Source organism: Balaenoptera borealis, assembly GCF_965194805.1.
Source record: "Balaenoptera borealis genome assembly, chromosome: 7".
NCBI lineage: Eukaryota > Metazoa > Chordata > Mammalia > Artiodactyla > Balaenopteridae > Balaenoptera > Balaenoptera borealis.
The window spans coordinates 57,796,745-57,814,569 of record NC_138864.1 but is presented as its reverse complement, the minus strand read 5'-3'; the positions used below and the strand labels follow the sequence as shown (position 1 = coordinate 57,814,569).

At 34.6% G+C, this 17,825-nt stretch overlaps 1 long non-coding RNA gene across 1 annotated transcript; it reads left to right on the top strand.

Annotated features, from left to right (window-relative positions):
* Positions 1-1,860: 1,860 nt before the first annotated feature.
* Positions 1,861-11,435, top strand: LOC309631842. Its single transcript, XR_014246603.1, has 2 exons — positions 1,861-7,066; positions 7,115-11,435. It is a non-coding gene; the product is annotated as an uncharacterized lncRNA (long non-coding RNA).
* The last annotated feature ends 6,390 nt before the right edge of the window (positions 11,436-17,825 follow it).

Genomic DNA, 17,825 nt, shown 5'->3' with positions numbered 1-17,825 from the left:
AGCTGTTGTGGCACACGGGCCTAGATGCTCCACGGCATGTGGGATCTTCCCAAACCAGGGCCCGAACACATGTCCCCTGCATTGGTAGGCAGATTCTTAACCACTGCACCACCAGGGAAGCCCCTACATTAAATTTTAAAATGCAGTTACTTTGCAATTGCCTTTATGGAGTATCCAAGAAAATCCCACTTCTCTCTAGTCTTCCAAAAACTCCTCAAACAGCCCTGATTCCTATGAGGTCCCCAATTTGTTGGGAAGAAGTGTTTATTTAATCCTAAATTTTGTAGTTACATGATAGGTAAGCATAAATAAGTTTAGTTACTAACTAAAATGAGGTTAGAATTTCTGAACTGGACATATTATTGCTTCTTCCCCCTCCTCCCACCTTTTATACTACTTTGTGAATAGTAAGTTGAGGTCACTTTAATCATTCAATAAATCGTGGACATAGGAATAGCAATAACTGAGCAATCTCAATTGCAAACATCTATAGTGAGCTTACAAAATGCCATGCTCTGTGCTAAGCAAGTAAAGAATTTAACCCTTACAACCACACTATGGCATAGGTCCCCAAGACAAATGATAATATTCCTGTTTTACAAATGAGAACACTGAGGTTTAGTTAACATACCTCAAAGAGTCCCATAGCTAGTAAATACCAGAATCTAGAATCTAAACCAAAGTCTTCAGTATTATACTTCATTTATACTATGGAACTGAAGTATACTTACAAATCAAGTTATTAATAAGTCTGAATGTCATTTAGAACACTTCATACCTAAAACCTAGGTTGCAAATGAAGGTGGAGGCCAAAACATGCTCTCAACCAACTACTGCTCCACTTTATACTTTGACTTTATGTGCTATTTACTAATACTAATGATTTAATTTGAAGAGGAATGAGGCACACTGTAGATATGAAAGCATCTGTCCATTGTCTACACAAGAGTCAATAACCTTTCCCTACTGACAGAACTCTTAGATTGTTCAGATGGTGCCTGCGGTGCCTTGACCTCAGAGATTTTGATTCTTACCATAGCTCAGGGAGTAAATCTCCATTGCTCAAAACCATTGTATTTATCTGATTTTCTTTGGTCAGTTATTAGTCTGGAAGTAGTCATGTGACTTACTTCTAGCCAATAAGATATAAGAGGAAGTCTACTGCACTGAGCTTCTAGAAAGGCTTTTTCTTTCTCAGTAAAAAAGGAACAGACATGGCTGGCAGAGATCTTTGCTCCTTTTCCTTTCTTCTTGCCTGGACTGTGGACATGCTTGTTGGTATACAGGTTGCGTTGTGACCAAGAAATGACAAACACGAGAATGAAGACAACATGCTAAGCACAGCAATGCACAAAGGATGCAGAAAGACCTAGATTCCTGACACTTATCGTTGAGTGTCTGCAGCAGCCTTAAGCAGCTTACCATTGACATTCATGTTTTAAGAGGGGGAAAAAAACACCCTTATTTTTTTAAGCTGTCATAGGTAGATTTTCACTTATCTGGAGCAGAATATATTGCGAACTGATAAAAGGTCTCAAAACATGACCGTTACAACATGTAACTGGCAGGCAATCTTTGTTGATATATTTATCAAACTAAAAATCACAAGCCCCCAAACTTTTGCTGATCCTACCCCTGGGTACCAGCAAGCTCTTTCTCATCCTGAGCTAGACTCTGTGCCTTTGGATTCAGAGGAAAGAGGGGCTGCAGAAATGACTTGTAGCAACCCTGGGTTATTCGTTTAAGTCCTGAGGTATCATAGACTTTAGGCTAGCAGGTTGCTTTAAGATTTTATGATACAGTTTAGAACAATACATACATAGAATTTTGTAAAGAGTCCATATTAATGTTGTCAGAAATGACTGTGGGTAATCTGAAAAATAACTTAGAATGGTAGAATTCTGTAAGCATGAGACTTACTGAAGACAGGTCCCTTACTGATTATAAATTTTTTAATGTTAGACTTATGGGAGGGTTCACCACTTTAGTATCTTCATGACAAAACATTTTCAGTTTTATTTCTGATACACAATCTGATTTGCATGAATCCCTTCCCACGCCAGGGTTTACTTTATTAATCTGTAATATTTCCCCACAGACATTGTAATAAGCCAAATAAAGAAGAATTTGGGGAGCTTCTCTATATTTAGAAAAGTTAAGAAAGTAAAACAATTTCTGAGAAACATATTCAAAATTCTTGAAAGGCATGTTAGGTATTTAATTGAATTTCAAAGTGCCTGGAAACAGGGGTAAGGTACATTTACAGAGATTTGTCTTTTTAAAAGAATTTCTTCCCATTTGGTTTGACATATTTTTGTGTAAAACTTCTATTTTATATAAACTGTAATTTCCCAAAATAAAATATATAAATATAATGCTTAATATTGCCAAAATGTCATTTGTTTTTCTGACCTTGAAGAATACACCATAGTGTCAACACAAACAAAGAGCATGAACTTGATATGTTTATCATTTTACCATTTGTAGCTAGATAAATGTAATTATTTCAGTGAGTGTACATACACATGTGTGTGTGTGTGTGTATATATATATATATATATATATATATATATATATATATACATACATACATTAAACAGTAAGATCTTATGTGGCATGTACTATGGGGAAAAGAAAAAGTAGATTAGGACAAGGGGAATCAAGAGTTAACAAAGAAGAGTATGAAAACTGCAATTTTAAATAGGGTGATCAAGGTAGGCCTTATTTCCATGGTGTAAATACTCCCACTATGGTCAATTTCAAGCTACCAAAGGTTTGAAACTGGCTTGTAAAATTCCTGAATATTTAATAATTGACATTTACGAACTGGTAAAAGCTGGCTCTAGAAGAAAATTTGAGCAAAGACTTGAAGAAATTGAAGGTGCTCGCTTACATCTGGGGAAGGAGCCAAGCTTACATCAGGGAGAGCAGCTAGAGCAAGGCAGAATCTAGAGGACTTGAGGAACATCAAGTAGGTCTGTATGATGGAGCACAGGAAAGAAGTAACAAGGGGGAGAGATCAGATTCTGTAGGGCCTTGTAAGCTTTCCAAGGACTTTGATTTTCACCCTGTGCGAAAAGAGAATCCATTGCAGAGTGCTGAGTAGAAGAGGGACATGATCACATTTTCAAAGGATCAGTTTGGCTGCTTTATTGAGAATAGATTTTAGGAGAACAACTTGGAAGGAGGGAGACCAGTTTGGCAGCTAAGCCATTAATCCAGATGGTGATGTTATCTTCTGAAAGTAGAACTAATGGACTTTACTAATGGATTGCATGTATGGTGCTGGAGAAAGAGAAGAGTCAAGGATGACTCCAAAGTTTGGGAGCTGAGAACTAGAAAGATGGAGTTGCCCCTGAATTAGATGGAGAAGGCCGAGGGTGGAGGAAACTCCAGGGGAAAGTTCTGTTTTTACTGCTTGCCTTTGAGTTCTCTCAGGTTGGAGAGAACAGAAGGGATCATAAAGGGAAAATGAAAAGGAGTAACAAAGTGGACAAAAATTAAGGGAGGGTAGTGTCCTAGTCTATGTGAAGAAAATGCATCAAATACGGATTCAATATCTTTTCTTATTGAGGTGCATTTTTTTCAGAATGACTTTTTTGCTCACCCTAAGTACGTGGCATCTAGGATTTAAACGTATAGGATATTCTAATTAAATTATGTTTAGTTGGAGATAATACCCACTTACTATAACAATGATCAAGAAATAGCATCTATTTTAGCAATTTTAATTTGATTTGCATTTAGTTCCAAAAGGAATCTGAAATCTTTTATTAGGAATTCCACTATTAAATCAGAATTTTATTTTCATTTCTTTTATGTTTGGGGACACACAAAATTGAACTAATCATAATCCTTAGTTCATAACAAACTTTTAGCACTGTATGGTCTGCTTTTATTTATATAGCTATTTATATATTTGTATTTATCACCCATAAGCCCCCACCTAAAATTCAGCACCCAAAAGTTAGGACGTCAAAAATTACTTGATCTAACAATATTGCTTGCCTACCATTCCATTCTTTTGGCTTCTTCTCCCCAAAATAAACATCCTCTTGAATTTTAGGTTTATCATCCTTCCCATGCATTACTTTTTTATAGATTTAGTGCATATATAAGGATTCCTTTGAAAGTATATCTTATTTTATTTTAGTTCTTTTTAATTTATAAAAAGGATAAAATGTTTACTATTTTGAGGCTTTTTCATATATCATATTGCTGAGTTTCATATACATTGTTTTATGTTTGAGTAGTTTATTTATTTTGACTGCTGTATCCATTCATCCATTACTGAATTGATGGACCCTTGCATTGTTGCCAGATTTTGCTAGTGTGAAAAATACTGTTATGAACATTTTTGTACATTTCTCCTGTTGGCTATGTATCTGCTCCATTGGTCTCTTTCTAGCCCTGCACAAATATCACACTATCTTAATTACTATAACTTTATGATAACTTTCAGTATCTTATGAAGCAAGTTGTACCAATTTGTCCTTCAGCTTTATCTTAGCATTTCTTGGCCATTTGTTTTTTCATGTAAATTTTAGTATCTACTTGTCAAGTTCTACAAAAATTTTGTTGAAATTTGGATTATAATTTAGTGGAAACTAAATTAGTTGGGAATAAGAATTGGCTCACTCACTAATGGGGGCTGGCAAGTCTAAAATCTGCAGTCAATGCCCCACTTCAAGTCTGAGTCTGAAGGTTGACAGACTGCTGTAGAACCAGGAAAAGTCTATGTCTCAGTTTGAAGGTGATCAGGCAGAGAATTCTCTTTTATTCAGGGTAAGGCCAGCCTTTTGTTTTATTCAGGCCTTCAACAGATTAGATGAAGCCCACTGAAATTATGAACGGTAATCTGCTTTATTCAGTCTACCAATTTAAATGTTAATCTCATCCAAAAATACCCATACAGCAATACCCAGAATAATGTTTGACCAAATATCTGAACACCCCATGGCCCAGTTAACATATAAAATTAACCATCACATTCATCTACTGAAATGATCCCATGACTTTCTCTTGTCATGTGTTAGTATGATGACCTGCAATTGATTTTCTAATGATAAATCCTACTTCATGAATTATTTTTATACACATGACTCAACGGTTTTTTGACTAGTATTTTATCACATTTTTGCATTTATCTAAGTGAGATTTACCTATTATTTCCTTTCTTGTACCCTTATCTACATTTGAAAATATAGTTATTTAAGCCACTTAAGATGAATAGGGAGTGTTTTCTATTTCTCTCTTCTCTGGAGTAATTTGTATAATCTCAGCTTTTTTGTTTCTTGAGTGTTGTAAGAACTTGCCTGTGAACACCATTTAGACCTAATGTTTTCTATTTGGGAAAATGTTTAACTACTAATTTAGTTTCCTTTATGTGGTTATCAAGACCATTCATATATCTTATATTTTAGTATTACTTTTAGTTAGTTACACCTTCCTAGGAATTTGACCACTGCTGTTAAGTTTTCAAATTTAATGATATACATTTCTTCATAATTTTCTCTTACTATATGATATTTACATCCCTTTTATTATTTTAATAATGATTATTTATGCTTTCTTTCATTTTCTTAGTCTCTTCAAAAGTCTATCCATTTATGAGTCTTTTCTGAGATTAAACTTTTATGTTTTTTATTTCCCTGAATCAGAGTTGTTTTCTATTTCTGTAATGGCCATATAGTAAATATTTTCAACTGTGTGTTATGGAGACCATATGGCCTCTCTAACAGCTACTCAACCCTGACATTGTGGCGTGAAAGCAGCATGGTCAATACTAAATGAACTGATGTGGCTGTGTTCCAATAAAACTTTATTTACAAAAACAGTGAAGTGGCCTACAGGTTACAGTTTGCCGACCTCTGTAACCTCTTAATTATTTCATTAATTTCTGCTCTTATTTAATTATTTATACTTTCTTTGGGAGTTTTCTGTGATTTCCTTGGGTTATCTAGCCGAACGCTTAACTCATTAATTTTTGGCTCTCTTTGGTACATAAAAATTTACCCCTTAAAGTCCAGTCGAGTCCCTCTCTTTAAAAAGTGAGTTAAGTAACTTTGTGGATAACTTTTTTATCAGTGCAAATACATACAGATCCTACTGCATGCAGTTTTGATAATAACTCTGTAGAACCAAAGAATGTCTGGCCTTAGAACACAGGATTTGCTTCATGATTCAAAGGGAAGGGCAGATATCTTCAGGCAAAACAGTCCCTGAGAATGAAGGTATTATATAACAGAAGCTATTAGACACAAAACAAACAAACAAAGGAGCAAATAGAGATATGGAAACCCAGAAATGCAACAAATTTGTATTGTGCTTACTGCAGGTTAAGTTCTCTGAGAGCACAGGCTGAGACGAAGATTTTGGGAATTAATACCAGTGGAAGGGAGAGGAAGGAAGCAGCAAGGGCCAGAGGGGAAGTCAGACTGGGCATGCAGGTCCTACAAAGCCTCAGCCAACCCCATAAGGAGGTCTGGAATTAGAAGAGCCCCTCAGAGTTACCCAGCACTGAGCTGAAATGGTGAAGCTTTTATGTCACACTGTGACCAGTCACTAGATGTGGGTTGCCTCTGGAAAAGTGCGACTAGGGCCCAGACAATCCTCTGTAGCTGAGGAAAACCCCGAAGGAGCTGACAGTGGAAGTGTGCCTGCTGACAGACAGGTTATATGTCCTCCCATGAAATGATGTCTGGGCCCACATGTCCTTGTCCACCACAGCACTCCATCTTTATTCCTGACATCATGTTAGGCTCTATGAAAGGTGCCCTTGGGCATGCTTTTTAGATGTCAGTCTAAGAAGATGGGCACATAAGTTTTGGTTCAATTTTTAATATCCCTGAAGCTTCCACTACAATGATTCACCTTGATTGCCAAGATTCACCCTGATCTAGAGACTGAAGTCCCCAATTCCCTGGAAATTGGTCCTACCTTACTGACAAATTTTGCAGTGTTATTCATGATTTAGGTTCTCCTTATCAAGTGTACACATGTGTATATTCTGCCAAATAAAGTAAATGCCAATAAAGGATCACCATCACCTAGTCAATTAGAAAAGGTTAAATTGCCAAATGAAGAATCACCATCACCTAGTCAATTAGAAAAGGTTAAATTGCCAAATGAGGAAACAAAGATTTTCTCACATTCCTTAACTCTGAAAAATGACATCTGCTTTTTGAGAGAAGAAAATTACATAAAATACATGAAGTTTTATCACAAGCATTTTAAGGATGCATATAAACAAGGCCAAGGAGTAGACTGAGCTTGTGAGAGGTAAGTAAGGAGGATTGTTAAGAATGCCACTGTCACATGTAATTTGAGTACGTTCCTTTTAATAATGTAAAACCTAGTTTTATGAGTATCTAATAAATGAATGATTATTTTTTAAAATTTCTGCACTATTTTCCACTTCTTGCTGGGTGCTGATATTTCAAAGATGCAAATATCATATGATTTCTAGACTATGGCAAGATTACATTAATAAATGTTCCTGGGAAATGGTCTCCCCTTATATTTTATTGTTGTGTGTGTGTGCCCTGAAAAGCAAGACGTGTTTGCCTTCTGTGACTTCTTCCCCGACTATAAATAGCTTGAGGTAGGATAAGTGGAATGAAATACCAAGTCTTAGATTCATCGAAAATGTTTAGCTTACACATTTGTAATCTATAAATTTTGTAAACCAAATCCCAGGATTCCGGTGACTTAAGAGTCACCAGTATGTGCAGAAGTTAGTGGCGCAGTAGCAGTCAAGGAGTGTTCAGTATCTTCTATGCCATGGCCTAATTATATTTTCCAGTGTCTAGATGCCACAGGGCAAAATACTTTCTGCTGCACATAGTGTGATTTTTTGTGAGCTCACCATTCTTCTGTAAAGTGTTCTTTCTTGTCTCTAGAATTCATAGCCTCAGCATTTGTTCTCTGTGCTCTATCTTGTCTAATTTTTTAAAACCACAAATTATTTTTTAAATTGTACCAAACCTGAAAAATAATAATAATAATAATATGGTGAATATTCTAAAAACTGACAGATTTTGGCTCTTTTAAAGAGTATTGCTGATCTTTCTCTATGCATTATTTTACCTCAAAGTGTATACCATACTGTAACTCAGAATGTAGTTGTCTTGATTGATTTGCAGCCAGACTGACAAAAACCATGACAGTCATGGCAAATTCTCCCAGTTCCACTTTATGGAGTGTTAAGTAAGAAACGTAATTTTGACCTTTTAAAGACTGGGCCTTAGGTATTTTTCCCAAACCACCCTATCCGAGGGAAAGGAAGTAATTCCTATTAACCTATAGGACACTTAATTGGGAGGACTGTCTAATTGAGACATCTTCCAGATACTACATTTAAACATAATGATGTATAATGGCAGTAACTACCACTTAATTAGGAGAGTGATTCTGCTACATCTGAAAGTAACCAAACCATTGAAGGGTTTTGCTTTCCTATTAAAAAGATAAATTTCCTATCAGCTCAGGAATTTTATTTTTACTTTTCTAAACTCTCAATTCCTGTGATATTGAGGTACTAGTATTTTAGCCCCACTGCTATTCTGAACTTCCAGTGAATAGGGGACGATCAAGTTAATTAAGACATTTTTTACTTGGAATATTATCTTGGAAAATATGAGAAAAAGATGAAAATGACCAAATATCTATGCTGTGCCAGGGGCCATATTACGTATTTAAACATATAATATCTCCTTTGATATTCACAAGATATTATTACTCATGTTTTAAAAATGGAGAATCTGAAGCTCAAAGAACTTAACTGGCTTGAGATTACATAGCACACACACACTAAAAAAAGAAAAGTCCTAGTGAACTGCAAGCCTCAATCTATATGATTCTTCCTTGTAGATATGGGTTCTTAGGGTTTGAACAAGTGTTAATATGGTATTAGCTAGGATCCACAATTTTTGAACACCCATGATGAATAAAGAAGAATAACAAGTTGTATGCTATTCCTACACTCTTTCACTTGTCAGTTCAAAGTCTATTTAATGATTCATTTATTTGTAGACACAGTTCATGTTTTCTCACATTCAACTCAATTCTGGTCGGTGAAAGCGAAAATGGAAGAATATGACAATTAGGTTGAGAATTATACTGCTGCCGCCACTAAAAGTGTATTTTCTAAGAAAGATGGGGTAGAGTAAAAAATATTATTTACCTAAGATCTGAAGGCACAGTCCTAACCTGGAATGTATTTTTAGGTTTTACTGAGGCCAGCAATCTTTCTCCCAGCCTAGCTTTCTGAACACAAGAAATAATACACTAGGTTGTACCTACAAATCTTCCATGCTAATGGAGGTCTTTATGTTGGCTTCCAGAGAAATTACACATACATACATACATACATACACACACACACACACACACACCCCACTCTACACTCCGTTATCCCAAAGAAATAGCTGTTATTAGACATTCATGATTTGTCCATTTATCAGAATTAAGTAAAAAGAGTGGAGGCAATTTTCCAAATTGGACCTCCAAATCTTCTGTTTAGGAAAACAAAAATCAGTTTGCCTGTCTGCATTGATAAAATTCCCTTGTTAAGTGCTTAGTTCTACATTTTGCTTTACCTGTACAGACATATCTAGAATAAAGCCAATAATAGTAATTATACATCTACAAATTTTTTGAAACTCAGTGTAGTTTTCTGTAAATTAAATCAAAGAAAGGACAAAAATTGGCTCCAATTATTATACTTATCCATTATCCCAACTCATAAGTAATGGACTACTTTAGTTTCTCATTATCCAAGTGACCATTTCTTCTGATTTTTCTTTTCTGATTAAAAAAATATGAAATAAACCCTAAGATTTTGCTGGAGTTATGGGACTTAAATATTAGGAAGCAAACTTCTGTAACGCTGAACATAAATATTTATGTCAGGGTCATGCTTGAGGCTTATTTATTTATTTTTATAATGGTTAGTTTTTAATATAGTACAAATTATCATTAAAGTCATATTACAATGTTAAATCTCTTTATCCAAAATTAGAAAACATTTAAATAGAAGGCACTAGAATTTTTAATTAGTTTCCTCTTGGTCTTTCCTGGATTTATTCTTTTATTGACTATATTTGGCATATAACATTGTGTAAATTTAAGGTAGAAAATATGTTAATTTGATATATTTGTATATTGTAATATGATAGCTGTTGTCATGATATTTCACAGCTATACTGTATCACGTAATTACCTTTCTTTTTAGTGGTTGGGATAATTAAGCTTTCATCTCTTAGCAAACTTGAGATATATTTAGAACTTGAGCAAATACAGGGTCTTACAGGAAATACATTTTTCTGAGCAATTTAACTCCCTTAAATAAATGTTGCCTAAAAACAATAATACGTATACAAAACAGAAGCACCTATATCCATTTAGGTACATTAAAATAGAGGGTAGGTTACTTTCTGAATTGGATACTTTAGCATTAGGCAAAAGGACAACTGACTAACTTGATCTGGCATATCAATGCTATCACAACATTATGCAGTATTCATTAAAAACCATATAGTCAACATTTTTTGGGGCCAACCTCTGTGTGAGATAATGGGTGTAAGAACACTCTTTCTTGCTGATGAGTGTCCTGGGCAAAAGAGGAAATAGGAAGGGCGAGTTGGGGCCATTTTTTTACTTGAAAGAACGACTGCCAGACAAACTGGCTCTTCGGCCATGGATATTTAGAAGACATTTTCCCCAAAATTTACCAAAATGGGTTTGTCACTCCAAAACAATTGAAAATGTTTTTTGCCAATGGTAAAATTCAATCTTTCAAATAAAAATTCTGAATTCTAGAAAACTTGCATTAACCACTCTGAGTTTGACAGCTTTCCAATACTTAAGACTTTCTGGATGAGACTGGTGATATTAATGAATGTGAGTTTTTTATTTTGTATAATGGAATGTGTCAACATTTGGAAGTTCTGCATAAATTGAACCAATATTTTTCAAATGATCAATGCATAATGTTAAAAAATCATACATTGGTAAAAGATCTATTCAAAGTACAAGATAGACTAATAGATTTTAACGTACAGTAACAGAGAAGGAAAAGTACACTGATGTGGTTTCAAATTCCACACTGAAACTAATCTTTAAGATACGACTATTGTTGGGGCTTCCCTGGTGGCGCAGTGGTTGAGAATCTGCCTGCCAATGCAGGGAACACGGGTTCGAGCCCTGGTCTGGGAAGATCCCACATGCCGTGGAGCAACTAGGCCCGTGAGCCACAACTACTGAGCCTGCGCGTCTGGAGCCTGTGCTCCGCGACGAGAGGCCGCGATAGTGAGAGGCCCGCGCCCTGCGATGAAGAGTGGCCCCCGCTTGCCGCAACTGGAGAAAGCCCTCGCACAGAAACGAAGACCCAACACAGCCATAAATAAATAAACAAATAAATTAAAAAAAAAAAAGACCCGTAGGGCATAATCGCTAAAAAAAAAAAAAAAAAAAGATACGACTATTGTTCAGTTTTGGTATATTACCAAAGAAGAATGTTGCCAATTATCTAAAAAGGCTAGTAAAATACTCCCAACTACATTTCTTTGTGAAGCCAGATTTTTACCACATATGCCAATCAAAACAACACATTGCAACAGACTGAATGTAGAAGCAGACTTTAGCTGTCTTTTCTTAAATCAGACATCAAGAGATTTGCAAAACTTGTCATACCATGTCACTTTTTTCACTACGTTTCTTACTCTTAGAAAATACAGTTATTCTCTAGGAAACTATGTTCTAAGTTTTCCTATCTAATAAAGTAAACATTAATACATATAACCCAGATAAGTAAAAACTCTTTGGGGAGCTCAATAATTTCTAAGATTGTAAAGGGTTCCTGAGACTAAGAGTTTGAGAACTCTAGTTTTCAAGAGAGATTCTGACTATCCAAGAAAGACCATAAAAAAGAAGAAAGGATAGAAGTCAACGTGGACCATTCATGAGATAGTTGTCTCTCTGGTTGTTAAAACTCTGTCAGAGTTATTTTTGATCCCAATGTTCCAGAGGCAGAGGGGGCTGAAGGTGAACTTTCTACTTTCGTGTTGTTTCAGGGAGAAAAGCCAAGCAATTATATTATGCATTGCTGAGATAGAGTAGGAGTAAGCACTAATAGTGGGAGGTAGAAAAGAGGAGGGAGGCCTGAAGGAAAGGAAATAAGAGGTCTTCTATTGTTCCAGGTGAAGCCTCAATAAACCCTGATAATAAAACTGAAGCTAGGAGTGGCGTGAACTCAAAGGAGGAAATAAATTCCAGTTGAAGGAATATAAAGGATGGCTCTGAGATTTCTGGCTTAAAATCTGAGTGTATTGTATAAGAATTATTGATACCCAAAAACCCCTATAATACTACCATTAAGCTCTAGCTTTCTGCCTTCATGTGATTCTCAAGATTTCTACCTATAAATCACAAACCAAGAAGTCCTTGGTGTTCTGTGATTAAAACATAGGATAGCATGAATATCAAAAAGCATCTGCTTAACTTTTTTTTTTTTTAAACAGGTGAAGAAACCAAAATCTTGAGCAATGAAATAACTTTCCTACATCACAGCAGAGTTAGACTAAAATCCAGGTTTTCTCACTCTTGAATCTGCAGTTTGTGTGAATATAAAGAAAAACTACACCTTAAAATTTTATCCCAAAGAGACCAAGAGATTCACTTCATCCTAAATCATCCAAATAGCTTTGAGCAATGTAAATGTTCTGCAATCTAGATCTGAATTCACTGGGTATGTCAAAGCTATATTAACCAGAAGAGACCGGGTTTTCCATATGAGATATTTTAGAGAGGAATGTCAAACATCATCTACATGTGCAGCCTAAATCTTATTTCATTAATTCCATCTGCAGACACTTTTGCTTTTTCCTATATAGTGTAAGTCACTTTTTTTTCCCCCTTAAATGTACTGCATACACCCATGTTTATGATGTGGCAGTACTCTCTCAAGTATTATAATGCTAGTTCATTTCCATGCCCCAATTAATAAGTCACAATAATGGTAAAACATGCAATCCAGAAAACACTTGATTCTCCACATTAAAAGAAAGAAACAGGGTGTGGATAATTCAAAATGGTGACTAATCCAAAAGACATTTAAATTTGTAATGTGCCCTGTGCTAACATTAAATATGGACATAATTATTTTTTGAAAGTTCTCTTCAAACAAATGAAGTCACTCTCTCAATGTTTTCCTTTTCCTTGTTTTTGGTGTTTAATTATCCATACCCTATCCCATATCCTCCCTTTGGTATACTTTATGATAGTTATGTCTAAAATCTTCAAAAGGATCCTTATTTTAGAAATATGAAGAATCTGATAAATTACATAGCTGAGATAACAGCAAATATTTACTTCAAATATAGCTATTTTCTTATCCTTCACCCTTAGTACTTATCCAATGATCACAGTAGTCTTATTGATCACAGTACTCTTAACCAATGGGCCTAAATTCTGCTTCAGAATTCTTCTCAACACACAACTCCCAGACAGCTGTGTTGGACTAACACAAGAATTCAAATCGATTTTACACTCCTGATCTAGTCAATGATGCTTTTCCCAATGATGCTCACTCCTTATCTGATAACACACAGTTGGTTAGCTATACAACTAAGTCTAGAATGCAAAACTCCTCATTCCAAATCTGTAATGCTTTTTGTAGCATCTTTTGCATCAAAAGTCGTGCTTCTTTACATTTGAATTAGCTGAGTTATCTCAGTTAACAAAAGTTATATGAATGTGTGTAACATAACTGCTACATGTTAAAATTACAGTAAGATTTGTTTCTGAAGATTTACAGTAAGGACAAGTACAGTTAACTTATTATTTATCTTAAATCATTCTTAATTTGCCCATGCTTTCATATTTTCAAAGAACATTATAAAAACTAATCTTTTGCAAATAATTTTTCATTTAAGTAATATATTTTAATATTAAAAAACCTTAAAGATACTTAAAACCCAGACTCAGTTATCACTCCCACATGTGTATCTATCTGAACTATACTGTTGGATGTAGCAAAGACTGGCTAATTGGTCATCAAATCTGTTTCCTCTTTCTCCTGAGCACACAGCTAAGCCAGTGTTACTCAAAGTGCTGGTCCACTACTAAAAGCTTGTACCAGAATGTAAATCAACAAACTTCACCAAGAAAGTTGTAACTGTACTCAGCAGTGTCTTTAGTGACATAAATAGTTAATTCACATCCAGAACAAGTTTCTGATCTTATCAAAGATCAGTAACAAATAGTTTATAGGTGGGCAGCCAGTACATGGACCACAAATTGAACACCACTGACCTAGACTATAGTCTCCCTCGCAGTAAATTCTAACCACTGCAATGTGGCTGGAGAAAAAAGGTCCATCATTTCCAGGGCTGCAGACATAAATCTCCCATGTTCCCTCCATTATCCAGTGACTTTGGAAGCCATGTGGTTGAAGATGATGTAGTTAGGCAAAGAGCCTATATCCCTTAAATAACCCACATAAACACTTATACTGAACTTTATGTGTGCAAAATAAAAATTACTACTATGTTAAATCACTGAAATTGAGCAGATTATCTATTATAACAACTAGAAGAGCATCAACTACTGGAGTGCATAATACAGCAATGTTTAGATGTTAAGATTTTCAATCAGAAATAATCTACTTTACAAATCAATTGTCTATTTTTTAATGATTATTTCATTTTCAAAAAAGTCAGGGTTTAGTAAATTAAGTTTAAATTTTAAACATTTTCTTATTCATGAATATCACATTTTACTTTACTGTTTTTAAGACCTAAAGTAAGGTTTTCAATTTTCTCAAGCAGGACTCACCTGCCACTTTGCAATGGGAACAAGCCAACTACAAATGGCCTGATTGGGGTATATGCCCACATTACTTTTCTTCAGACACTCTGACGTGTAGGTCCTATGTGTAAAGAGACTGAATGTATCTCTACCACCTAGAATAGACTAGGCTCTGGATGACTATTTGTTGAATGAGTGATGAAATCAATGCTGTCATTTTTCACATACACATTATCAGCACACCCTTCCATACTGAGAAAATTGTCTTTTAATTGCATGATACATAGCTTCACATTTTATGCTTAGATTTGCATTTGCGCATCTTTGCCTCATATAATGCATAACATCTTTTCTTAATGTTAGAACTCCACACAGAACAAAGGCCCTCTTCATTCTGTAAATTATACCTATTACTCATAGTATACACAATAATACTAGCCAAAATTTATTGTGTCAGATGAGTGCTTTCAAACTAGTGTCACTATTCCTCATAATAACTCTTCCAACAGGCATTATGAGGCCATGTTATCGATACAATGAAAAACTAAGGATTGTTGAGAGTACCTTGTGAAACAATGTGAGTTTTAAAGAACAACTGTGATTTGTACTCCACAGGCCATTATCTTTCTACCATCTCATTCCACCAACCACCTTGACTGATACAACCTGTACACGTCCACATGTCCTTAATATGATTTTGCTGCACATGTTATTTGTGATAGATACCACTTAATTACACTATTCAACAGCCAGTGAGACAGGCTAATTTCAGGAGTTTTCTACATGATGAATACTTCCTCTTCTGCATGGGAACTGGGTGTGTTCTAAGACCTCACTATAGGCATTCTGTTTACCAGTTGGGATGTGATACTAGTATACTTATCAAATGAACAAGTGATTCTGTCTGTGATAAGTCCAACCTCTGACAAAAAGAAGATCAAAGCACTGGGTAGTTTCTAGGCTTTTAGCTTACTTCCCAATCTCTTAACATAAATCACATTTAGTTTAGTGATTAAGAGTTTGGGCTCTGAGGCCAAGCAGAGTCAGATTCCAGGCTCAGATATTCCATTTACTGGCCACATGACCTTGTACCAATTTCATAACCTCTGTGGGTCATCAGTTTCTTCAACTTTCTATTTCACAGAATTGAGATTAAATAAATGAATGCATATAAATCAGTTAACAGTGACAAGCAAGGGATAAATGCTAAATAAATACATTATTACTGGTCTAGATTTCTTGTTTACTAATTTTTAGTTTTGCATCTTTGACTCTTTCACTGGAAACTGCCCTGTTCCGTAGGAAGAGGATTATGGTAGTATTTTTCCTGTTTGGGTAAATACATGGAACATGGAACCAAAATCCAATTAAGCATAAAATGGGGGAAGAAACCTAGGTAGAGGAAAATATTGAGGAATGTAATAGGGATCCCACAGAGTGATTTAAGTACCCACCCTAGTGAATATGAAAAGGTATGCAAATTGATAATTAGCTTTTTAAATGTTGTATATATGGATGATAATATTTATGGGCCTTTGGCATGGGAGTGGCTCAAAGGAAAGAGGACCCACCATTATTTTTATTTTTAATTTGTGTTTCTTTTATAATAATACCTAAAGATGATGTTATGAGACTGATGTTTTAAGTCCTTCTTATCAGTTGTTCTAAATGTTTTCAGCAACTAGAAAATTTAATATTATTTAAAATCACTCATGCTAAGGGCATTTTAGGAAATGCTCCCAATATGCTGCAAATCCATGTTATGACAGGAAAAACTAAACAGAAAGTGCTATCCAAACTGACTGTACAATGATAAAACAAACAAATAAAAAAAGACAAGAAACAGTGTCAAAAACTGACAGTTGGCAAGGTGTTAGCATTTAAACAGTATCCACCCAATGAAATGTTTTATTAAAAAAAAAATTTTTTTTTTAAACAAATTCTGTCATCTTGAGAAGATAATTCCAGAGTTTCCTGTCTCCTCCACTTTGTAGGACTTTGTTTTCTTCAGTGTAGGAGAAAAAAGACAAACAGGAATTTGTTTTTTAATGTAAATACAAACCAAAATTTTTTAAAGTAGCATGAAAAATTATTGGAATTCTTCAACTAACCAGGTATTTAATATATTCATGAAATTCATCCTTTTATAAGCCTCAAACAGAAAAATTTATACAAATCATCTAAAATATTTTTATAAAATACTAACTCAAAATTTGATGGTCATAGAAAATAATTTTATATAGAGCATATTTTGCATTGCTATAAAAATAACTTTTGCTGCAATGCAAAGTAATATAGTTGGAAAAAACAAATTATGAAAAAAATACCCATAATCATACCCATATTTTTTAGCCTTTTTTGTATGAATATTGTAAAAATTCATAGTTAAGATTACATATAATAAAAATTTTGCATCCTGCTTTTTTTCACTTATTATAACCACTTTCAATATCATTAAAAATTCTTTCAAAAAATAATTTAATTGTTACATAACATTTCAACATATGACTGGGTGTTAACATTTTGTACTATAGAATATTAAAGACAATTCTATTCTTGATATTATAATTATATACCAAATACTGTTATGTGTAAATTCTTATTCACATTTTCTGAAAAAAAGTCTCGTAACTATCATTACTGGCCCAAAAGGGAAACAGTGAACATCGCTGACATGCCCTTCAGTACTGTTTAACAATCAGGATAGCTTTGCTAATCTAAGACATGAGAGTTGGAACTTTTTAAAATTTACATTCCCTTGATTACAAGTGGGGTTGAATTTTTTTCACTATCAGTTATATTTATTTTATCAACAATTCATTGCTTATGACCTTGATTCCCTTTTCCTTTCAACTGATCTCAATTTAAAAATACTTATATACACAGAGTAAGAAACTTAGAACAATCTATATGTGTGATTCTCTACTTAGAAGTTCTGCTATTCAAGTCAAGAATATGTTTAGATTTTCTTCACCTCTCCCAAATCACCTTGTTTCTAAGGCTAAATCTTGTTATTA